At 34.7% G+C, this 26,869-nt stretch overlaps 1 protein-coding gene across 1 annotated transcript in view; it reads left to right on the top strand.

Moving 5' to 3' along the window:
• The window catches only part of CCSER1 (coiled-coil serine rich protein 1), a 1,510,224-nt gene that overhangs the window by 1,453,496 nt on the left and 29,859 nt on the right, over positions 1 to 26,869 (top strand). The gene's annotated exons all lie outside the window — the stretch shown is intronic.

Raw genomic sequence — 26,869 nt, forward strand, 5'->3', positions numbered from 1 at the left:
ATCAATAAGATGTGGTCATAGATTATGGGAAAAAAGAGGGATAATAGTGACATAGGTCTCTATATTTAATAAATGAGTTTTATATCTTTCTAAGATAGGACTTTAAAAAACTGGAATACGTTTGTGGGAAGATGATTAAAAATTATTTTTGTATGTTTAGTTAAAGATACATAAAGACAGCATAAAAAAGAGTCTAAAGACAAATGGAAATTCATGCCTGAAGCTAATATAAGAATGAGGTTATCCGGACATGCCCAGCGTTACTCATCTGGACATATATAGACAAGGAGACCCTTGTTTCTATAGTAAGCAATCACTTTAATACACAGTGTATTTGTTAGATTTTATCATAATGCATTTACCTACAAGGATTGCCTCAATATCTAATTTATCAACCAATAACAATTAAAAAAGTGATGAAGTAAAGTTTCAAGTGCAGTTTTGATATTTCTTTTAAAAATTGGTGGACTCTGTTAACATTTTTTTCTAGGCTAATGAAGGCAAAAAATCAGCCTCATTTCATAAAGTGTCACTGAAAAGAAATGAGTCCTTTTATAACTTGTTGCCAGTTGCAATTACAAATATATCTTTAATAAACCCCATTGAAGAAGAAAAATATACACCCACATTAATATTTTTACCTAATGTACATACTTGTTTTTGGACAAGAGATATCTAATCATTTACCTTTCGAAACAATACACTTTTTATTTGTGGGGTAAAGCTTATTAGCTAAATGTTGATAATTTTATATGCTTGTAGATATGCTTATGGATATGCTTATAGTAGTCCTCTACTGGAACACTTCCTAAACTCAGCATTTTGTATTCACTCATAGCAGTGAAAATCCATGATGTTGTATATGTGAAATAGAGTTTGAAAGACTGGATATATAACCCCACATTTATTTTAAAGTATAGTCACTGCTTTACACTAAATTTAATTTTTTTTCTTTTAAGGAAATTCCTTATTTGTTGTATTGAAAAAGAGCTTTCAAGCACAGAATGCAGCCCACTGTCAACTCCAATGGGAGTCAACCCTTTGATTTATTAAAACATATTGCCATTGTAGCCCTTCAAAAATTGCAAGAGAGAAAAGATTTTATCTTTAGAAACTTTCTAATCTGACTTTTGGTGTACAATCCTATTCTAATTCTCAGTGGTGTCCAGTGTCCTTCATAGTGACATCATTGAATAGGTCTTATTCTTAGTTTCACTTCCTTATAAAATATAGTTTTTATGTTATGCTGTGTCTTCAGGACTATATACGGGGCTAAGTTGGTTTTCTTCATTATAGGAATAGCATATAGATATATATTTTTACATTTCTGTATCCATCACAATAATTAGCACATATCAGACACAATGTAATTTTGTTGAATGAAGAAGTGATATAATGGATTTTAGATGTGAAAGGTCAATCCTTTCCTGTACAATATCTTCTACCTCTTGCTGTTTGAACATCCTTTTCTGTGTAAGTTCTGCTTTTTTTCAGTGTTGTCTACTCAGGATTGGTAAAATAACTGTATAAAGTGATACATTGTAAATAAGAACGTTATTCATAGAAAGTTACCAGGAGTGGAAAAAATATCTGGGTAAAAAACACTTCATATATTTATTTGCAGGACTTCTGGGATGCACAGAGAACAACAGCAGAACTGCAGCCTTTAATTAATAGATCAATTAAGGAGGGTCAATTCAAAATGAGAAAAATTAATTCTAAAGTGAAGATGTTACTATTTAAAATGTGACCAATTTTGTCTCTCAAATTTTACTGTCTTTGATTTAGATCAGTCAGATTACTCCCTTACTCTGTTGGCAGAGAGGTCTATTTAACTGTATTGCATACATTTGGGTTAAATTGGTTTCAGGTATGAAGAAAAAATAAAAATGGAGAGCTTAAATAGTGAAAGTACTGTAGACTAATTTTTATAAGCCAGAAAATTTTTGAAAAAGAATTATTGATATTTGTCCTTTTACAAACAAACAAAACATTTTGATTTGTTTCTCTCCCTTTTATAGCCTTAGGGTTATGATTGATTCCAACAAGACTCATCATGTAGGCCAAAATGAATTCCAAATTAAATGCTAATTCTAAGCATTCAGTTGTAGTTTTCCTAATCATATTTTGATGGTTTGAATTAAATATAAATATTTTAATTGTATTGCTTTCACATTTATATTGTTTCTTTATTACTTATCCATTTTTCTTAAGTGAGAGGAGGGGAGATACATAGACAGATTCCCACATGTGTCCTGACTGGGATCCACCCTGCCACCCCCATCTTGGGTGGATGCTCAAATCGCCATCCTATCCTCAGCACCCGGAACCATGCTCAAACCAATGGAGCCACTGGATATGGGAGGGGAAGAGGGAAAGAAAAGGAGAGGGAGGAGGAGAGAAGCAGATGGTCACTTCTCTTGTGTGCCCTGACTGGGGATGAAACCTGGGACATCCATACCCCTGGCCAACGCTCTATCTGCTGAGTTAACCAGCCAGGGCCAATTTCTTCTTATACTATCTTGAATTTATCTGTTATAACAGTTTAAGAATCATGTAGAAGCAATCAAAAAGAATGATCACTATTTGATGTGGGAAAATCAAATTGCTGTGTGTGTGCATACTCGTGTGGGTAGCTGAGTCCATCTTTGGTGGTAAGCTACTAAGTAGTTCCTTGAATAGTTACCAGAGATTTAAGCTATTCTCTTCATCTAGTCTGTAAGACTTTCTTTGATTTCTTTTGACCAGGTAAGAAAAGTTTATATATTTTTCTTTGCATTTGTTCTCTCCTTTATTGTATCACTGATAAATGCTCTGATCATTAGTATTGATAGAACAGGTTGTAACAATTTACTGAAAGTCACATGAAAGGGTGGACCCTGGGGATTTATTTACTTTCTGAATGCACATTGAAAGTCTTCCCTAAAGCAGTTTCATATCCCAGTGTTTCTTCTCATTATAAACTATTTTCATATCTGCTGAATGGATTAGTCAGAAATGAAAAGAGTCTGAAGAAGCAAATGCCACTAAAAACCACTGTGCAGATATAATATTTGAATATTATTTTTAATCTAAATGAAACACTGTATCAATTTATCTCACCGTGGTAATGAAGAAGGAAAAAGATCAATAAAAGTGTCTTGAGCCTCAAGAAAAGAGCATGTTCCTTTATTAAAGCGCGTATTCAATTATATGCAAACACTAATGAATATGTCAGCCCATGGCTATCAGAAAGTTAATATGTTTTAATTTATAATATTAAATTACATTTACTAAAGAATGAATATTATGATTTTTTTTTAAATAATTTTAGACAATAAAGTGAATTTCAGTTCCAGCCTAATAATTTAGGCATAATTTGAGATTTAACAGATAATTTATTAAAAGTTAATCTCAATCTATTTATTTTATTACAAGCAACAAGCAGTAATAATTAATAAGAAATCATTTGTCAATCTCATAATAGTGCCTTTGATGGTGCCTATGTTCTTGGATTTTGTCATGTATGCTCAGTTTTTCTATATTTTGTATATTTCTGCCATAATCGATGCTTATTTGACTTTATTTTGATTGTCCATTTACTTTTACTTGAAATAACAGTTTCTGAATTTATACTTTTGACATGAAAACTTGTCGTTTTCCTAAAAGATAGTGATATATAAAAATCACTTTAATCAATTTATTCAAAATAATGCATAACTCAAAACAATAGCTATTTCCATGATGGCCAAATCTCTACTTGTTCTTTAATAAAAATGAAATCAAAGCAGCTTAGAGGTTATTCAATTTATTTTACCAATCTCTTGTATTTAATTTGTGTTTAGTATTTTTCATATCACAAAGTTTTAACATTATAGAGTTACTTAAAAAATTGTGGGAAAAGTGCATTATCACTTCCTAGACAAGCTATTTTTTCCCTATTAAGTCATTTATTTTTTAATTAAATTTATTGGGATGGCAATGGTTGATAAGATTATATAAGTTTCAAGAGTACATTTCTGTGATACATCGTCTGTACATTTCATTATGTGTCTACCACCCAGTCAAATCATCTTCCCTTTACTATTTCCCGTCCCTCTTCTCTCTGGTAGCCACCATACTGTTGTCTGTGTCTATGATTTTTTGCTTATTTTTCTTGTTTTTTCATTTGCTACTTTCAGTTTTATATCCCATGTATAAGTGACATCATATAGTTTCTAACTTTTCCTAAACAAGCTAATTTTAAATGTTCAGCCATTATAATGTTTTCCTCATTCTAGATTATTTGTTTGTATAATGTTTATATGCAGAAAAATAAAAAGAAATGCCATCTGCTATAAAGAATTTATATTTTTCTTCAAAATCTGGACTCATTTAATAAAAAATGTACAACTATTTATTTAAAATAGATCAGTTACCATGTGAAGCCATGCAAATGTTAATAAAAAGCAAATACACTGTACAGAGTTTCTACTTAATGTATACAAGTAATATTTAGGCTAAGATATTAACAAAATTAATTCCAATATGATGAGGTATTGAAAATTCAAAGAAATTTTTCTGGAGTTCAAAGTATTGAGGATATATTTAATTATTCACTATTTAAATGTTAATAAATTAAATTTTCTGTTATCTAAAGCATGTTATGGAAAATAGTAGCTGGACTTGGAGTTTTTATTAGAAATATGGAAGAAGCCTGTCTGTAATTTCCAATGTGATGAGCTCTTCATATATTTATTTATATTTTTAGAGTTCAAAGGGTTAAAAAAAAAGAGGATACTGTAAGATTATGCAAGAATAAAATAGCAAAACTTACTAAAGCTTTGAACAATAAGCAATCAGTGAAAGGAAAAGGATTTAAACTAATTTATGGGCCTTAACTGTGGTGGCGCAGTGGGTAGGGCGTTGACCTGGAATGCTGAGGTTGCTGGTTCAAAACCCTGGGCTTGCCTGGTCAGGGCACATATGGGAGTTGGTGCTTTCTGCTCCTCTCTCTCTCTCTCTCTCTCTCTCTCTCCTTTCTCTAAAATGAATAAATAAAATCTAAAAAAAAACTTGATAAAATCTTAAAAAGATAAACTAATTTATGGATGTCAGAATTGTGAATAGTAAGAAGTTATTCTGAATCAAAAACATCTAATAAGATAGGTAAACATTCTCATAGCGATTATTAGTTGCTTCTTAGAATTCTGTGAGAACAGTTGTGTATTAGATGACTTTGAGAAAACTTTATGAAAACAGTTGTTTATGAGATGATGATTTTGTAAGTTAAAAAATTGTGTCAGGTAAGATCATAACAGCATGAAAAGTGTTACAAGTAAGTAAAGTTTTAAAAAGACAAACTATTTTGCAAAGCAAAATTCTGTAAAATCAGTGGACATATAACATACCATTAAAACTTACTATTTGCCATTTGACTCTATTTATATCTTTATTGTGGAAATATCTCACAGAGATATTAATGATAAAATATCAAAGCTTTGAAAATTATTAGAAAGAGAAATGCATTAAAATTCAGTTTTTTTTACCACCATGTTGAAATTCAGATTAGATTATTTTCTTACAATCTCTATTTTCAAGCTAACCTTTGCACTGCTGATTTTCATCATTCATTCATTCTGGAGACATTATCATCTACCATCTACCATAATTTAGTTACTGAGAACTCAAAGACTCATGCATTTAATTTTTTTTATTTATCCATCTGGAGAGAAGACAGAGAGAGAAAGGGAGAGTGAATGAGAGAGAGAGAGAAGTAGAGGAAGAGCAGGAAGCATCAACTTCCATAAGTACCTTGACTCGACAAGCCTGGGTTTTTGAACCAGTAACCTCAGCATTCCAGGTTGATATTTTATCCACTGTGCCACCACAGACTAGGCACAGAATAATGCATTTATATACATTTAGGTAAATGTGTAGACAATGAGTTATTATTGATATAATGTAATCAATGTGTAACAGAAAACTGAACAATTAATTCCATCTCAGTTCTCTTTTTCATAGGAATTATTTTAAATCATTTATTACAGAATTATTTCAAAGTTTTACCTAATTTTACTGAGAGAAGATTCAAAATATGCATACTTTAATATGGATGAGTTAAAAAAATTTCTTCCCATTTGACATTTACTGTAGACTTTCAGTGTCCAAATTGTAAAATAAGCCATAAGTTTTCATATGATTATAGAAATTCAGATACTCTAGGCAAAACTTTGGAGTGTATTTTATTTAACCTTGCAAGATATGTTGGTGTTTCTTCTATAACCTCCCCTTTGGGGATGGAGATGGACTAGGAAGGTTGATTTATATATTTGAAAAATGAATGAGAGTAGGGCAAGATAAGTGAATGATGACCCTGGCAGGTGGCTCAGTGGATAGAGCATTATTAGCCCAGCATATGGATGTCCCAATTTGGATTCCAAATCAGGGCACACACAAGAAGCAACCATCTGCTTTTCCCTCACTCCCTCTCCCCCTTTTCTCTCTCTTCCCTTCCTGCAGCCAGTGGTTCAATTGGTTCGAGCATGCCCCCCCCCCCCCCCGGTGCTGAGGAGAGCTCCATTGGAGAGTATCAATGTCAGGTGCTAAAAATAGTTTGGTACCTGAGCATTTACCCCAGATGGAGTTGCAGGGGGTATCTCAGTCCAGGCATATGCAAAAGTCTGCCTCACTATCTCCCTACCTCTCACCTAAAAAATATAAAAATTAAAAACAAACAAAAAATTTTTTTAAAGAAAAGTGAATGAGAATAGGTATAGAAGAAAAATAGCTTTTCCTCTCAGTTTTGCTGAAGGCTGGCTATGATTATTGGTATAAGACCAGATAAGTCAAATAATCAAAAATAAAAATTGCAGTGACTTTAGAACAAATTACTGTGCACTTGAATTTGAAAGCCCTTTTGTTTGATTTAATGCAGTTGAGTCCTGCATGTATATTAAAGAAGATGAATAAACCACTGCAAGCTTTTTTGTAAGCTTATTATCCCTACATTTCTCCATTAATAGTTTTAGGTGACTAAAAAGAGATGAGTTAATAAAAAGCATTCATATGGTTTTCAATTATATCATGATTGCTTTTATTGCCATGCTAAAATATTAGAAGGGTTCTCAATAAGTTATGTAGTTTATTCCTCTGCTTGTTGCAAGAAGTATTCTTAACCAAGCTGAAAAAATAATTATAAAAAGATATCATCTGAATCATTTTCTCCTGGAGACACTGCTCCATATAAAGAATGACTTCCTCAAAGATCTCCAGTGACTGTATGTTAACTTCAGGATTAAGACCAAATGTAGTGAGCTGATATTCCATTCAGTGTAACCACAGTCTATATCCAGTCACTTTTTCAAAAACCTATTTAAATTTAAAATACATTCTCATTAAAATTAATAAAAATTTATAAAAAAAAATAAAAATAAAAATAAAATACATTCTCATTAGCCACTGCTGTTGGCCTATTCATAGTTTTCTTGAAGAGTCAGGTGTATTCATTAAATTTGTTACATGACTTTCTGATTCCATTATTTTGCTCACACTGATTCCTCTTATTGAATTCTATCTTTTTTCTTCCTTCCCAAAATTATAACAGTTTTCAAGATATATTTAAATTTTACCTTCTTTGACTCTTCCTGCCATTCTGTTGCACAGTTTACTTTAGAGAGAGTTTATCTAAATCTGATGCACCAGTGTGACTTTTACTAGCATTATGTCAATGGGTTATTAACAGAAAATCTCTATATTCTATATTTATTCACTATACTTGGAGATAATAGCAGCAATATCAGAGGAGGTGGTTGTGAACATTAAATAAATAATACATGGAAAATGTAATCATGTTACAAGTGCTGCTGCTATTATAAATGTTATTTTTAGGCTATGTACTAATATACTATTGCCTTATATTATTTTTAAGCTATAATAATTTAATCTTATATATAATATATGTGAGTGGCATATTTATCCAAAGACTCTTTAAGGCTAAATAGAATATATGAAATAACTCTTTGCTATTCTGAATTGCTTTGCACATCACATAGTAGGAGTTCAATAAAAATTAGTTCACTCAACACATGTTAATTATGAATGAAAGACCAAAAAAGAAATAAACATTTTTATATTCCAATTTGTTCATATGAAATAATCTTATTTTTAAAGACTTTTCTTCAGATATGTTTTTTATAATGACTTTATCCTTTTAATTTTCTTTACTGTTATAAAATGTACTATAGATGGTTTTCCTTCATGAAACACATATAAATATAAATGGAGGATACTTATCTCTTGTATATTATCAACTAGAGGATTTTAACAGCATTATTAAATAAATTGAAAACCACCAATTTTAAAATTACTTATAGTTAAAGTAATTTATACCTAGAGAAAGAAAAATATAGTTATTTCATATTATGTGTCTTTAGTAGGACCTTCACTTATTAAGAATAATGCAAGCTCTGGATATAAATTTAATCAAATTATGAAATTAATAAAATATTATATTTTGCTAAATTTATACAAAGGTAACAAAAATATTAACCTGCTGGACTATGCTGAAGATTTTCTGCAGGTTATTCATCCTGGTGAACAGGCAGGCACAGAGCTAGATGTGCTGTGGGAATGCAGACTGGTGCATCCACTGTGGAAAGCAGTATGGAGATTCCTCAAAAAATTAAAAATGAAATTGCTTTATGCCCCAGTGATTCCACTTCTGAGAATTTATCTGAGAAAATCCAAAACACTAATTCAAAAAATATGCTTCCCTAAATTCAGCATTATTTACAATAGCCAAGATTTGAAAGTAGCCCAAGTGTCCACGGTAAATGAGGGGATAATACAGCTGTGGTACATTTATGCTATGGAATACTACAAGGTCATAAAGAAGAAGGAAATTTTACCCTTGGGACAGCATGAATGGACCTAGAAAGCAATATACTAAGTGAAAAAAGCCAGCCAGATAAAGGCAAATACCATATAATTTTACTCATATGTGAAATCTAATGAAGAAATGAATTAATAAGCACAATAGAGACAGACTCATAGAAAGAGACCAGGATGACAGCTGCTAGAGGTGGGGCTGGGTAAAGGGGTAAAGGGATAGAGCAAAAAAGGAAAAAAAAATGAAAAAACTTATGGACATGGATAACAGTGTGGTGAATGCTGAGGGTACTGGGAGGAGTAGGGGGGATGGGAGGATAAATGGTGATGATGGATGGAAATTTGACATGGGGGGTGAACACACAATACAGCGTGCAGAAATGTGTTATAGAATTGGGCATCTGAAAGGTATAATTTTTTCACCAGTGTCACCACAATAAATTCAATTTTAAAAAAGAACTTAGTGGTGTGGTGGAGGTTGGGAGAGAGGAGGTGAGGAGAATAGGCATTTTCACAAAATGAAAAATAAAAAATACCAGCCTAAATAACAAAGTCTTCTTTCCACTGGCAGGACTCCTACTCGGCTCAATGATATAATCAGCAGTGGCCATCTTTTAGGAATGCCTGGTTATAAGCATTGTCTCCTGTTTTATTCAATAATTTCTGATCATGCCTATATATTATTTAATTTTTAAATAAAAAATTAGAAATTAAAAAATATAAATATAAATAAAAACAAACAAAAACAGTGAAAAGATTTAATATAGTGGTTCAAGGGGAAAATTGAGTTAGGAGACAAGTATTTCTCACCCTAATCCTTGAACCAGGTAAGCAACATCATCCTAGGCTAAAGCATGAGGTAAGCCATCTTCGGCACCTCCTCAACCTTGGCGTAGTCCTTAATCCCCTCATTTTCTTGTCCCTTCACAAACCAGCTAGCAATCTTGCTCTTCCTTCTTTTATTCACAATATGACATATTACATACCAATCAATGTCAAATGTATAGTCCAGAAATAGTTGAAATTTTAGGAAATTCACATTTTTCAGCATAAAAGTTTTGGGAAAATAAAGGCATCAAATAGTGAAGGGTGGTAAATGTTTCAGATTGAAAGACTCAACAACTGTAAGAACAAAAATCTTTTATGGGAAATTTATGACTACTTATGCAAAAAAGACTTAAATATTGGCTTAGCAAACATCCTGGCAACTTTTGTGTCTATGAAGTATTTATTGATTTTAAATAGTTCTTAAAATGTGAGAGTTCATGCATTCAAAGCCTCCCACAGTTAAATAGTTTTATATTGTGTTTACCTGCCAAACATTCAACATTAGAGAGATGATAGGTAGGTAGGTAGGTAAGAAGATAGATAGATGATAGATAAATAGATAGATAAATAGATAGATGATAGATAGATAGATAGATAGATAGATAGATAGATAGACAGACACACAGACACAAAGATAGAACCCCAGACCCAATCTCTATACTTGTTCTCTCTGCTTTGTGCTCTAGGAGTTAGACCTGTATCAACCCCTTAGTGGGCTTCCTTGCCCTCTGGCTTCCAGTTCATTATATCAAAGAGGATAAAGAGCAAGAGATTGGAGGAGGGGAAAAAGTGATTTTGAATTATTGATTTCCCTGGCACTCAATCTGCAGAGACTCAGCAGACTGACTATTTCCCTTGACCAGAAGTTGCAGCCCCTGTCATGTAGCTCTGTCAACAAAATCCTGTTTGTCCTCAGGCTAGAGGACTGCTCAAACACTTCTTAGTAAAAAGTGTTAAAGGTGTTCCTTTGTAAAGAAACCTTCTATGCCTTCCCTTATGTTCCATGTTTTGCACATATATTATAAATATTCGTTTTGATGATTTTTCTTAAAGTATACTAATTTGAGTGTCCATCTTTTCTGCTGGAATCTAAGTACAATAGATGGATAGACAGAGAGTTCTTGATCATTGGATTCTATCATGATAGTGGATTTATATTCTTATATACACATTATGTCTATACCTGGTGATATTTCTAGATTTTTAATGCATTTATCATCTATTTAATTACTACATTTGTTAATAAACATAGCACTAAGAATAGTTAATAGCCACTGTATATTATTAGCTGTCAGGTATTGCATTAGAAGAAGATTTGAACATATTAGTTTACAGCAGCCCTGTGAAGTAGATACTATAATTATTCCCCTTTAAAGATGACGAAAGTGAGACTTGCAGAGGTCAAGTGACTTTATCAAGGTCACACAGCTGATAAATAGTAATGTAAGTGAGATTTAAACCAAGGCAGCTTGACTCCATGCTTTAACCACTATACAGTGTTTGTAGTATTAATGTACTTTACTGGATAAGTATGACAACAGGCAAAATAAAATTAATTAGAAAAGAAAGAAGTACTTAACACAATATAGTTGCCTTCTGTAGATGTCAGATGAATGTTAAAATTTTCATGTAAGTTGAATTATACTGGTAGTTAAAAGAATAGCACTCTGAACACTTTCTTATTTATTTTTATTTATTGATTTTAGACAGAAAAAAGGAAGAGCTAGAAATAGGTAGGTAGATAGATCAACAGAGAAACATTGATTTGTTGTTCTACTTATTTATGCATTCAGTGGTTGATTTTTGTAAGTATCCCAATGGGGGATCAAACTCACAACCTTTGCATATCTAGACAAAGCTCTAACCAACTGAACTATCTGGCCAGGGCCTATGAAGAGTTTTTAAAAGATATGTGAAGCAGTGTGTCATGCAGTAAAGTAACACATATAAATGGTATGAAACTTTTACAATTTAAAGAATGTAGCCAACATTTAAAAATATCTTTGATCTACATATTTAGGTGCCATTAAAATCCTGTATTTAGAGCCCACAGCAAGACCCTGGCTGGGTGGCTCAGTGGTAGAGCGTAGGCCGGGCACATGGAAGTCCTGGGTTCGATTCTTGGTCAGGGAACACGGAAAAAGCGACCATCTGCTTCTCTTTCCCTTTCCCTGCTCACTCCTCTTCCCACAGCCATAGCTCGAATGGTTTGAGCAATTTGGTCCCGATTGCTGAGAATGGCTTCATGGCCTCATCTCAGGTGCTGAAATGGCTCCATTCCAAGCAATGGAGCAAAAGCGCAGTGGTCCCAGATAGGCAGAGCATTGCCCAGTAGTGGGCTTTTCGTGGATCCCAGTTCGGCACGTGTGGGAGTCTTTCTCTCTGCCTCCCTGCAACCCTGCCTCTCAATAAAATAAATAAAAAATTAAAAAAATAGAGCCCATAGCAAGTCTAAATAACACATCAGAATTTTGTACAGAATTTCCTCTAACTACTTGGTGACCTGCTGTCATATAATGTGTGGAAAGTAAATTTATTTCGCTAAAAAAATCATTTAAATGAAAAAAATCATGAAACTGCAAGTCTTAGAGCAATAAGTAGGAACCTATATGGGAGTACAGAGTATATATTTTCTTCATAAATTTTCAGGATTTTTTTTCTTTGTGCTCATCCTATCAAATTAAGAAATTCGTAGGTAAACTTTGGTGTGTTGATATCCATCCCACATAATAAAAATAGGATGTTCTCTGGTTCTAATCTTGAATTTTCTTGCTGAATTTAGGCCTGAGAGGAAGGATTAATTCACAATAATATATTATGTTCAGCTGAATTGAATATATTCAGATAAATAATGAATAGGTATAAAAATAGCTTTTCTTAAAGGGGTAGAATAGAATTTACATTGGTCGTATTAACTGCTGCAGCCACTATCTGATCAAGTAGAAAGCTACTGAGTGTTTACATTGTTTTGCTTACTCTCACAAGGGGGCATTCTACCTTTGCAAATGGCATTTACATGTATGAGGGATGAGCAAGAAGTATAGTAAATGAACATCAGAGGACCAAACTAAGTAATTTTGAATCTTAATTTTAGATTTAGAATCACTGAAAGAGCAAAAGTACATGTTCTTCTCAACTTTCTATGTAATTGAAAGTTCCTAGGTTTACTAGGCTGCCTGCATAAGCTTTTCACAGTTTCAAAAATTAGTTATGAATGTTTACCTCTGAAATAGTTAAAAATAGAGTTTTTTTTTTTTTAAGAAAAAAATCAAAATCAAACCAACAGCCACAACAAAAATAATAATGAAAGCACTTACCCCTGGGAGTGCTTGGGAAGGCTTTCTTGTTGTCTAGGGTTAAGAAAAACGATGGGTGCCATCAAAAGTGCAAGACCACACATAGAGGTGTACAGCTCTGCAAACAGCAGGACAGCCTTACTTCTCGTCCTTGCTCCACCCCCTACTGCACACACCTCCCTACACAACCACATTTAGCTGAATGTGTGTCAGTGCCATCTGATTTTGGATTTCATCTTGGTTCTCCCTACTGTGGAGATAAAGAAGGTAAAAGGTGTCCATATTCTTCCATTATAAACCACAGCAGCTTGAACCTGGAGGACGGATAAGCACTTATCCTATTTCAAACTCTCTAGAAATAGTCTCTGATTCTTAGGTTAGTCTATTCTAATGCTTAAATAACCTTTACTGTCCTGACAGTCTCTTATTTCTAAACTCTTCATAGTGGAACTTAAGCTTATTTTCTCTTGTTTTTGTCAGCACAGCTGAAAGATGGCTGATCATTTTCTGTGTAATGGTCCTTTCAGTTTAATTTACAAGGGATTCCCCCCCCCCACTTTTGCCTTCTCGAGAATGAGCAATCCAATTGTTCCAGCTATTTTTTTTCTGTTGTCACCTCTTTATCTCTAGTTGTAATTCTTTATCTTGTTTATGTTTTTATTTGTTTGGATGGCATCCAGAATTCTGAGTTTGAGTGCTGTGCTTGTATTTCCTTTTATTAAACGAGTTTTTTTAACTTGCGCTCGGTAATACATTGTGTTTCCAGATTAGCTTGCTTTCCAAACCAAGGTTTTTCTGAAATATCATACTAATCTTTCTCCATAGTGTAGAAGAAAGTATTTTTTCCTTATGTACCTTATATTGCTGTTTTCTACCTGTTGATGCCAATTACCAGATATTTAAAAAGTGATGCCTTTTTAATATTCTAGTTATTGTTTTCCAATATATGCTCTCTTATTTTAAAAAAATATATTTTTAAAATGCTGGTCTGTAACTAGATTGGCAGCTCAACTTATCTCAAGCATCATACACACACACACACACAGTAGGACTCAAAACAGCTTTGCTGACTTTTATTCATGGTATTGTTAATGATTTCCACCTGACCTGTGTGTGGTGGTAGTGGATAAAATATTGGCCTAGAATGCTGAGGTCCCCAGTTGGAAACACTAGGCTTGCCTGGTCGAGGCACATATGGGAGTTGATGCTTCCTGCTCCTACTCCCTTCTCTCTCTCCCTTCTTTCTAAAATGAATTTAAAAAATTATTTCTTAGATTACTACATAGAAAACATTATAGAAATGATTCAGACTCACCAGGAAATTGTGACAGAATTGATTAAAAGTATCTGTGAACTGGTTTCTGTCTTCTTGGATAATATTTAAATCACTGAATTATGTAAATCAGTCTTAAGCATCTATCTTTCTTTCTATTGTTTTTTTTTCTATTTTTAAAAATTTCTTTATTTCTATCACCTATCTTTTTATAACCTTCTTTCTACTTACTACAACTTGTCCCTCACTTCAACAATTATTTACTCTATCTATTGGGATTAGCTTAGTGCACAGCTTATTAAGTCATTTTGGCTGTGATTAGAAATTTTAAAATTACTGATAGCTCATATTTTCTTTTATCCACATATGCTGGAACATATGGGTAAAAGAGTTGTCTTTTAATAACTCACAAAGTTCTAAGTGCTTTTCTACTTTACAAATTTTAAATTAATAAATTTTATTTTTAGAGCAACTTTATACTCACAGCAAAATTGCTAAGAAAAATAATGAGAATCCCATATATTCTTGTTCCCAAACATGTACAACCTCCCCTACTATGAATATCTGTATCACAGTGGTTAGTACATTTTTTTAGAATCAATGAACATATATTGACACATCATTATCACCCTAAATTATTAGTTTATATTAGCGTTCACTCTTGGTGATATACATTCCATGGATTTTATAAATATATAATAATATGTTTCTATCGTAGCATCATACAGAATAGCTTCACTGACTTAAAAATATTGCCTATTTACCTCTCCTTCCTATTAACCTCTGGCACCTATGAACCCTTTTGTTATATTCACAGATTTGCCATTTCCAGATATAATATAGTTGGATACATATGGTATAGTAGCTTTTTCAGATGGCTTCTTCTACATAATAATATACCTTTAGGTTTCCTCCATTCTTTTTATGGCTAATAGTTCATTTCTTTTCACCAGTGAATAATATTCCATTGTTTGAATGTAACACAGTTTATTTATACATTCACATACTGAAGGAAATCTTGGTCACTTCCAAGTTTTTGCAATTATGATAAAAAGCTGTGTGCAGGTTTTTGTATGAACATAAGTTTTTATTTCTTTTGGGTAATAACCAAGGAGTGTGGTAGCTAGATTATATATAAGCGTGTGTTTCGTTTTGTAAAATAAACTGTCAGACTGTTTTTCAGAGTGACTGTTCCATTTCACATTATCACCAGCAATAAATGAGAGTTCCTATTGCTTCACCTCTTCACCAGCATTTTGTGCGTCAGTGTTTTGGAATTTTGCCATTCTAATAGATGTTCAGTGTTTTCTCATTACTGTCTTAAATTACAGTTCTAATGACGTTAGTTGAACATTGTCTCACGTTCATTTGACTTCTGTATATCTTTCTTTTAATTTTTAAGTGAATTTATTGGGGTGATGTTTGTTAAAAATTATACAGTTTCAAGTGCATAATTGTGCAATAAATCATCTGAATACTGCATTGTGTATTCACCACCCCAAATCAGGTATCCTTCCTGCTACCCTCTTCCACTTCCCCCGACCAACTTCTCCTTCCTGCAATCCCTATAGTGTTGTCTGTGTTTATAGCTTTTTTTTTTACTTTTTTTTTTTGCTTAATCCCTTCACCTGATTTCTGCATCTTATTTGGTGATATGTTCGTTAAGGTCTTTGAGACTTTTAAAAATATTCTTCTTCTCCCATTATTGAATTTTTAAATTAAATTTATTAGGGTGACATCAGCTAAAAAAATCATACAGGTTTCAAGTGTATTTCTGTTACATGATCTGCATATTGCATTGTGTGTTCACAACCCAAAATCAAATCATTGTCATCACCATATATTTGATCCTTTTTTCTCTTTACAACCTTCCCACCTTCTTCCCTCCAGTATCTGCCATGCTGTTGCCTGTTGAGTTTCAGTTGTATATCCCACATTAAGCGAAATCATATGGTTAGATTTTTCTGATTTACTTAATTTGCTTAGCATAATATTCTCAAGATCTATCCATGTTGTCACAAATGGAAGTATTTCAGCTCGTATTATGTACCACATCTTCTTTATCAAATTCTCTATCAAAGAATACGTCAGTTGTCTCTATGTCTTGGCCACTGAATTGTCCTGCAGTGAACATAGGGATGCATATATTTCTGCAAATAAATGTTTTTTAGTTTTTCAGGTAGATATCAAGAAGAGGGATTGCTTGGGTCATATGGTAACTCCATTCTTAACTTTTTGAGGAACCACCCATACTGCTTTCCATAGTGACTGTACCAGTACACTCCCACCTACAGTGAATGAAGTTTCCTTTTTCTCTACGACCTTTTTAATACTTGATATTTTCTGTTTTTAAATAATAGCCATTCTAATAGTTGTGAGGTGGTAACTGTAGTTTTGATTTACATTTCCTTAATCGTTAATCCTTAATATATCTGTTGGTATTTGTATGTCCTCTTGGGATAAGTGTCTGTTCAGGTCCTCTGCCCATTTTTTAATTGGATTGCTTATTTGGTATCAAACTGTATAACTTCTTTATATAATTTGATGATTAACCCCTTGTCAAAGCTATTGTTTGCAAATATTATCTCCCATTCTGTTGGCTGCCTTTTTGATCTGTCTGTGGCTTCTTTTGCTGTGCTGAAGCTTTTTAGTTTAATATAGTCCCATTCATTTATTTTTGCTTTTATTTTCCTTGCATCTGAGACTAAATATAAAATATTCTTTAAGACCAAGTTTTATAAGTTTAGTACATATATTTTCTTTTATGTAATTTATGTTTTCTGATCTTATATTTAGGTCTTTGATCCATTTTGAATTAATTTTTGTACATGGAGACAAACTGAAGTCTAATGTCATTCTTTTGAATGTGGTTTTCCAATTTTCCCAGCCTAACTAATTGATGAGGCTTTCTTTTCTCTATTGTGTGCTTTTGGCTTCTTTGTCCTTATACACATGGTTTATTTTTCTGTGCCCTCAAGTCTGATACATTGGCTAGAGAAGAACACAGTGAGAATATGCAATTCAACTCTGAAAAGCTCCATTAATAGTATATATTTAAAAAAAAACTACTTAAATTCTTATATCAGACTTAGAAACAATGTTAACCAAAAGAAGAGATAATTGGCACAAGAACACATTTTGTAAACTAGAACAAAACTTTGAGACAATGTATTTTTAATTTTTATTTATTTTTTTTATTATTTATTTTTTTGTATTTTTCTGAAGCTGGAAACAGGGAGAGACAGACAGACTCCCACATGCGCCCGACCGGGATCCACCCGGCACGCCCACTAGGGGCGACGCTCTGCCCACCAGGGGGCGATGCTCTGCCCCTCTGGGACGTTGCTCTGTTGCGACCAGAGCCACTCTAGCGCCTGGGGTAGAGGCCAAGGAGCCATCCCCAGCGCCCAGGCCATCTTTGCTCCAATGGAGCCTTGGCTGCGGGAGGGGAAGAGAGAGACAGAGAGGAAGGGAGGGGGGTGGAGAAGCAAATGGGCGCTTCTCCTATGTGCCCTGGCCAGGAATCGAACCTGGGTCCCCCGCACACCAGGCCGATGCTCTACTGCTGAGCCAACCGGCCAGGGCCTGTATTTTTAATTTTTAATGTGTCTATATGCCTCAATTTGATCACTTTTTATATCTATAGTTTTATTTCTTTACATTGTATATTATTTGGAGCACAGCACAATAGTACTTTGTACTCATAGATCATGCTTCAGCAGAAAGGTTAATGTACTTTTCAAACTCATTAATCATTACAGTCTTCCTAAGGGTGTACTGTATATTATACAGGTGAAAAAATTTAAAACTGATATGTGTAAACAATTTTACCCTGTCACACTGAAGTGAAATAACCAAACCTTCAATTAACCCATTGTGGGTGCAAAAATGCAAGTCATATGCATAGGATTTTGGACAAAGTGAAATTTAAATTAAGTATCTTCAACTAAAACAATGTTGGTGAAATAAAAAATAATAATTTAAATAATTAAATATACTTCTGCATATACCGTAGTTTCACATGTATAAGACATTCCCCTGCATAAGACGCACCTTAATTTTTGGGGCCTGAATTTTGAAAAAAAAAGTGTTACACAAAGTTATTGAACTCAAGTTTTATTCATCATAAAATTTATACAACTCCTCATCACTGTCAAAACTCCCATCCAGTAGCTTGTCTTCATCTGTGTCTGATGACAAATCACTGTCTTCAACAATGAGCACAAAAGTAAGTGTGAAAAAATGAGAAATGCAAGTAAAATATCTACAACCACTGTATAAGATATACCCAATTTTTAGACCCCAAATTTTCAAAAAAATATGCATCTTATACATGGAGAAATATGGTAATAAAATAAACTTGTAATTCATCAAGGAAAACATGGTATTTATAGTCATTTTAATTGAATATATTGAAGAGAAATGAGAAACAATAATTACTAGTCCTAATTTTGACCTAATTTGTGGCAGTTCTTTGACAGTGAAATATTTAGCTTTTAATTACTTTTACTTAAAATTCAACATTTTTCAAATTGTCTGCAAACTTTCTATTAAACAATCTAGTCTATTCAAAACCTTTTTTTTTAGAAGGCAAGGTTTGTTAGTAATATGCAGAGCATAGTGAAAATTCTTCCAAGCACTCACAGACAATTAGAATTATACTAGTATAAATTTTTTTTTTCTGTATTTTTCTGAAGCCGGAAACGGGGAGAGACAGTCAGACAGACTCCTGCATGCGCCCGACCAGGATCCACCCGGCACGCCCACCTGGGGGCGACGCTCTGCCCACCAGGGGGCGATGCTCTGCTCCTCCGGGGCATCGCTCTGTAGTGACCAGAGTCACTCTAGCGCCTGGGGCAGAGGCTGAGGAGCCATCCCCAGCGCCCGGGCCATCTTTTCTCCAGTGGAGCCTCGGCTGCGGGAGGGGAAGAGAGAGACAGAGAGGAAGGAGAGGGGGAGGAGTGGAGAAGCAGATAGGTGCTTCTCCTGTGTGCCCTGGCCGGGAACCGAACCCGGGACTTCTGCACTCCAGGCCGACGCTCTACCACTGAGCAAACCAGCCAGGGCCAAATTTTTGTTATAAACAAAATAACTAGGTGTTCAAAAATAACTAGAGAGATTATACATTAATAATTATTTGATGAATTATGCTATATCAAAAGAAACTCTGCTGACTTCAATAACCCTAGGGGAGTGATGGAATGCACCAATTTTCCTACTTCTAATTTGAAAATACTTTCAAAATATTGCACCAAATTTCATTTATTTATTTATTTACTTATTTATTATTATTATTATTATTATTTAGATTAAAAAAACTTTTATTATGCTAAGATATACAGAACATAAAATTTTACCATTTTAAATGTATAATTCAGTGGCATTAAGTACATTTACAATGTTATACAACCATCATTACTCTAAATGGAAATCCAGATTTTTATGTCAAATGTCTGATTTTTAAAATTTTGGTATCTAATTCATGTAAAAATAAATACTTGATTTTGGCTGGTGACCAATTTGGAACTTCTAGAACAATTTAGTGAGTATTTCATGGTATTTTTTCCTGAGATGGTAAGAGCTGTGGGAATGCTGAGCAAGGCAGGCCCCTGGGAGCTGGAGCTCTGAGGCTTGCGGCAGGTCAGTCAAGGTTCCCGGCGGGGCCTGGGAGAAGGGCTAGTTCTCTCGGAGCAGCTGCCCTTTCAGAGTCCAGCCCTCAGCACGGGCATGCCATAGAAGGGTCGTTTTTTTCTGAACTGAGTAAGCTCTGAGGTTTTTTCTACAGAGTGGAAGAAGAAAGACTCTGGAAGGATCGGCTACCCCCCAATTTGGCAAGTAGAAGCTGGTGTGGACTTAATGTGACTGATAAAATGTGACCTTTCCTGCACCCCTAGAGTCCTAGAGCGGTTTGTAGCAGTTATAGGTGAGATCTGTTTAGAGATTTTCCCCTCTTAGTTCCTGACCCGGGGTTCCTGACTACCCAGCCCCTTCTGCTCCCAACGTGGTCCCTGAGGGCATCTGACTCCTGTCTTCTATGTTTATTTATAGGAATGAGGTGCATCAAATTCCCCTCTCCTTTAGCCCTGCCTGGAAAAAAACCCCCAAGACTCATCCCTGCTGAAGCCCAGGCTGTATCCAGAGCAGGAAGTTGCATTTGGGATGATGCTAGTGGAAACCCAGTCCGGAGGTCCAGTCTGGGCAGTGGCAGGCTGGCCTCCCAGAGGGCCTCAGAGGACAGAGGGGGAATCCAGATATAGGAACTGGGACTGCACAGAAGGCAGCAGCAGGTCAGAATAAGGGTGAGAGCAGGCTCAGGGAGGAGGGGTGGGGGCCAGAGCCTGAGTCTCGGGCCAGGGGAAGGAGTTGGAGTTGAAATATGAGCAGCTCTGGGGTTCTGTTCAGTGGATCTTTGTCCCCATTTGGCCTATCCTGAGCCCTCTCTACTAAGACCATAGGCATATTAGATGCCACACCTTATTGAGATGTTTACTCTAAACCACACCCTTTCCACAAAGCTTTCTCAGAAGTCTCTGCCCTCACACCAGTTTCTCTCTTTCCTGAATGTACATTGTCTTAAGCTAAATCCAGATGACCTATTGTCACCTTTTAAAAAAAAATTTCCATTGATTTGAGATAGAGAGAGAGGCAGCAACTGGTTGTTCCATATAGTTTTTCTCTTTTATTACTATCATTAATTTTAGGGGTCACCAGCTATTATCAACAAGACAGGTAATAACAAGTGTTGGAGAGGCTGTAGAGAAAAAGAAACCCACATCCACTGTTGATGGGAATGTAAAGTAGTACAACCATTATGGAAGAAAGTATGGGAGTTCCTCAAAAAATTAAAAATAGAACTACCATATGACCCAGAAATTCCTCTACTGGGTATATACCCCCAAAACTCAAAAACATTGGCACTTAAAGGTACATGCAGCCCCATGTTCAGTGCAGCATTGTTCACAGTGGCCAAATGTGGAATCAACCAAAAATCCCTTCAATAGATGATTGGATCAAAATGTGGTACATATATACTATGGAATACTACTCAGCCATAGAAATGATGACATCACATCATTTACAACAACATGGATGGACCTTGATAACATTATATGAGTGGAATAAGTAAATCAGAAAAAACTAAGAACTATATGATTTCAAACAAGGGTGGGGCATAAAAATGAGACTCAGAGACATGGACAAGAGTGTGGTTGGTTACTGGGGGTGGGGAGGGGAAGGGAGGAGGTGGGGTGGAGAGGAGGGGCACAAAGAAAATCATTTATTTTTAAAAGAGAAAAATGCACAGACAGCATGAATAATTCAGATAATTTGTATGAATGCATTACAAAAAAGAAATTACTTTAAGGAAGACTCAGGGTTTTTTGGATGTAAGAATTGTATAAAGTGATTACAATATCCTTTTCTCATTAATGTCAGAACAGTAGATTCAGAGCCTTTTGTTAGAGAGCCATTCTTCAATCTTATTATTGGGTATGGTGAGTCTTCTTAAAAATATTTTCAACACTTTTTTTTAAATAGCATTTTCTACTCCTACTGGTTGTTTTAAATGGCAAGAAAATACTTTTTTTTTTCTATGATATTTTGCCTAAAAGTTTTAGATGTCAGGAAAAGCAATTACACTCAGAAAAACCTTTTTGATACTGAATATAACTCAGAACGTACAGAGTGTGCAAGATTATTTAAGGTTATGTGAGAGCCCCTGAGTGCTGGGCTATCTCCAGAAGCTCTCAGCTCCTCCATGGTCAGGCCATATCACTGGGATTTGGTATTTTGTACAATAGCTGCCTGGATTGAACACTTTGTGCATATATAGGTAAAGTTATAACACAGACCACCAGAGTTCTTACCCTAAAATGTGTTTTAGCAACATTAAACTTATTGTCTTGTAGTTATTTTTTATTTTTAAAATTATTTGGCTGACACTGGTTAATAAAATTATATAGATTTCAAGTGTACATTTCTATGATAGTTGAAGGATACAGGGCATCAAGTATATGGTGACAGAAGGAGATTTGACTTTGGATGGAGAACATACAATGCAATATACTGATGATGTATCGTAGAATTGTCCTGTATTTATTTTTAAATCTATTTTTTAAACTCATCAACACTTTGGTGAATATTTTCTATGTAGCAGCCACCATGCTAAACTTGGGAAGCTCAGTTTCAGGGGTCTCCAAACTTTTTACACAGGGGCCCAGTTCACTGTCCCTCAGACTGTTGGAGGGCTGCCACATACAGTGCTCCTCTCACTGACCACCAATGAAAGAGGTGCCCCTTCAGGAAGTACAGCAGGGGGCTGGATAAATGGCCTCAGGGGGCCACATGTGGCCCGTGGGCAGTAGTTTGGGAATGCCTGGTAGATACTGTCCTACTTGTAATAATTTATTGCTGTATCTAGGAGAGAACTATGTAAAGAAATAAGCACAGTATTTTTTTTTTTTTTTTGTATTTTTTCTAAAGCTGGAAACGGGGAGAGACAGTCAGACAGACTCCCGCATGCGCCCAACCGGGATCCACCCGGAACGCCCACCAGGGGGTGACGCTCTGCCCACCAGGGGGTGATGCTCTGCCCCTCCAGGGCGCCGCTCTGTTGAGACCAGAGCCACTCTAGCGCCTGGGGCAGAGGCCAAGGAGCCATCCCCAGCGCCCGGCCCATCTTTGCTCCAATGGAGCCTTAGCTGCGGGAGGGGAAGAGAGAGACAGAGAGGAAGGAGAGGGGGAGGGGTGGAGAAGCAGATGGGCGCTTCTCCTGTGTACCCTGGCCAGGAATCGAACCCAGGACTTATGCACGCCAGGCCGACGCTCTACCACTGAGCCAACCGGCCAGGGCTAAGCACAGTATTTTTTGATGCAATAAATATAGTACTATGGAACAATCAGTACAAACTGATAGTAGAGTATAAATGTGAAATGGGATTGATTTTATTTTGGGGAAACTGGAGTAATCACTGATAAGAAATATTTGAGCTATGTCTTAGGACAGATGAGGTCCCAATGTAGAAAATAAAGTTAAGGGCATTTCATGAAGAAAACAGGGCTTTTACTGGAGCCTGAAGAAGTGAAGATGAGTAACATGTTCAGGGAGTTTTGAGTAATGCAGTAAATAGGTTTTACAAAGATTAAGCAAGGTTGGAGCCTGTCATTGATACTTTTTATATAGATTATTTTTAACAGGGAAGTAGTCCTCAAAGCATTTTGATTTCATAATCTTTTCATTGAAGTTATTTTATAAGCATAAGTAGTTACATATTTATATATATTAAGTTCTGAATTGATATATTAAACATGAAAAAATGCTCAAATATAGAAATTAATAGGATAAAATAAAAATAATAGTACTTTATGTTAAAATGCTATTTAAAGTATCATACAAATAATTATTAGCAGTATAATTATATTTTAATATATTTATAATTATATTTTAGTGGAAAATATCAAATATACTTTATTTTTGAAAAGTTTGAGTCCATATTTTAGCACTGCATTTTAAAAGTTGTCTTATTTACTGCTTACATTGTTTCCCCAAATGACAGAGCTCCAAAATAAAAGCTTGAATTGCAGGCTTTCATGTTATTTTCAGTGAATAACATGAAATGGGTAAATTATTTACCCGTTTTATTTCTCTTTAAAGAATTTTACTACAGTATAGTTGTAATACAATAGAACTCTAGGTACAGTTGACCAACATAATTTATTTACATTATGATGATAACACCATAAGTCCCATAACCATCTGTCACAGTACAAAGTTATTATATTTTTTACTGTGTTTTCTATGCTATCCACTACACCCCCATAGATTATTCTATAACTGGAATTTTGTACGTCTTATTGCCCTTCACTTTTTTACCCAGACTCCCACTCTTCTCTTCTTTGGCAACCATAAGTTTGTTATCTGTATCTATTATGAGTCTGTTTCTGTTTTATTTGTTCTTTTGTTTTTTTACATTTCACATATAAGTGAAATAATATGGTACTTGTCTTTCTTTCTCTGATTTAAATTACATGGTGTAAATATCCTCTAGGTCCATCCACGTTGTCAAAAATAGTAAGTTTTCATTTTTTCTTCCTTTCTGTATTTTTACTAGAGGTTTTGGAACCTGCCATCTTTAAACATTAAAATGTGACAATTCATGTAAAGTCTGTGACACAGTCCCTTGTTCAGTGCTATTACCAGTTATTTTTATTAGTGTGCTTGTCTCCTTTTACATCTGACTGCTTAGTCTGTCGCTTCTCTGGCTAGTCTTTCTCCTTCTCCTGTCCAAGCATAGATCTTTCTTACAATTCTATTTTCACACCTAGCTATTGCTTAAGCTCACCAGTGAATTGAATTCAGATGGCACAGAATATATGTATCATCTCCTATCTGGGCTACAGACTCGTTCCCCAACAATCAGCTTGATCCTGACACTAGCCAACTTCACATGCCTGATTGTGAAGTAGTACTCTATTTTAAATATATGTGTATGTATGTATGTGTAATATTCTATTTTATATAAATAAAACATTTTCATCCATGCATCCATCAGTTTCCATGTCTTGCTATTGTAAATACTGAACATAGGGGTGTATCTATCTTTTCAAATTAGTAGTTTTGTTTTCTTCAAATAAATAAATACTCAGAAATAGAAGTGCTGGGATATATGGTAGTTCTATTTTTAATTTTTGTGAACCTCATTACTATTTTTTGTCAAGTACGAATCTGCATTCCCACCAACAACACACAGAGGTTTTCCTCCCCTCCACACCCTTGCTAACATTTGTTATTTGTTCAGTTTTTATATAGGCATTCTGAGAGGTTTGAGGTGATATCTCACTGTGGTTTTAACTGGCATTTCCCTGATGATTAGTGATATACATGTTTTCATATGTGGTTCTTTCTTGGGCAATGTTTATTCAGATCTGTGTATTTTTCAATTGGATTGTTATTTTGTTTGTTTTTTATGTTAAGTTATATGAGTTCCTTATTTAGATATTTATCCTTTATAAGATATATCATCTTCAAATATCTTCTCCCATTTGGTAAATTTTCTCTTCATTTTATTGTTGGTTTCTTTCACTGTGACAAAGCTTTTTAGTTGATATACTTACAATTGTTTATCTTTTCTTTTGTTGCCTTTGCTCAAGGTGACATGCCCTAAAAATATTGCTAAGACCAATGTCAAACAGTTCACTGGCTATGTTTTCTTCTAAAAGCTTTATGGTTCCAGGTCCTACATTTAAGAATTAATTCATTGAGTTGATTCAACTATTGCTTTTAGAACTTTTTAAGATATTAAAAGTTAAGACACCCTTATTTTTCTGAGATATTTTCTCTGAAGTGTAGTGTTTTTCACAATTGGGAACTTTTATTCAAAGTTAAAATTTCATCACTGTAATGCTGCCCTTAAAATTCTTAAAGAAGAACTTAGTAACTTTTTATTTCTTGTAGACTGTATTAAGTATAATTTTCTTTTAGAGTATTCTATTTCAAGCTATTCTTTGTGCTTTATATTGCATAAGGGTTTATTTTCTTTCCATGTTCTACCTCTTGCAAAGAGAGCAGCTTTTGTCATGTAAAAGACTGCCAAATTTAAACTCTAAGCACGTGGAGGCAAGAGAGGCCCTACTGAAGGCCCTCATTTCTACTATTCTATGCCTAAAATGGGATAGAAAAGACCTAGTTAGCCCTGGCTAGTTTGTTCAGTGGTAGAATGTTGGCCTGGCATGTGAAAGTCCTGGGTTTGATTCCCAGTCAGGGAACACAGGAGAAACAATCATCTGATTCTCCACATCTCCCCTTCCGCCTTCTCTCTCTCTCTCTCTCTCTCTCTCTCTCTCTCTCTTTTCTCCCGCAGCCATGGTTTGAATGGTTTGAGCAAGTTGGCCCTGGGCACTGAAGATTACTCCATGGACTCTCCTCAGGCACTAAAATAGCTTGGTTGCCAAGCAACAGAGCAGAAGCCCTAGATGAGCAGAGTACCACCAGTAAGGTTGGGTAGATCCTGGTCTAGGTGTAGGCAGGCGTCTGAATCACTGCCTCCCTGCCTCTCACTTAAAGAAAATTAAAAAAAAAATTAAAATAACAAAATTAAAAATAAAATACCTAAAGTTAAGGGTGCATGAGTCTTACATCAAATTTATCTATCCTACTTGGATAAGTTATTAACTATTTGCCCAGGACCACAAATATAGTAACTGGAACTCTGAGTTAATTACACTTCTTTTCATATAGATAGGGTCATACATAAAGGTTTTATTTGGAGGTATTGGGAAGACCAGGGTGCAGAGCTATCCTCACATACCAGGTGTAAGAGCAGCATGTACAAAGCTCTCTTGCTTCAGTCTGCTTCTCTGTATATAGACAACTATAAATCTTTCCATGCAATTATAAAAGTGTATATATAATTGATGCAGGAGGTGTTCCTTTTTCCATTTGTGGAACTCTCTCTCTCTGCTATTCAATTATATTTCAAACACCTGACCATTAAATATAGATTTCTTGATAATACAAATAAAGTCATAGTTTTGCCTACGTATAAAGCAAATATCAGTAGTAAATATACTGATAATAGGCACTGTTCTCTGCACTTTGATAAGACATTTAAGCTATACAATACTTTTG

This window comes from Saccopteryx leptura, chromosome 5, assembly GCF_036850995.1.
Source record: "Saccopteryx leptura isolate mSacLep1 chromosome 5, mSacLep1_pri_phased_curated, whole genome shotgun sequence".
Classification (NCBI taxonomy): Eukaryota; Metazoa; Chordata; class Mammalia; order Chiroptera; family Emballonuridae; genus Saccopteryx; species Saccopteryx leptura.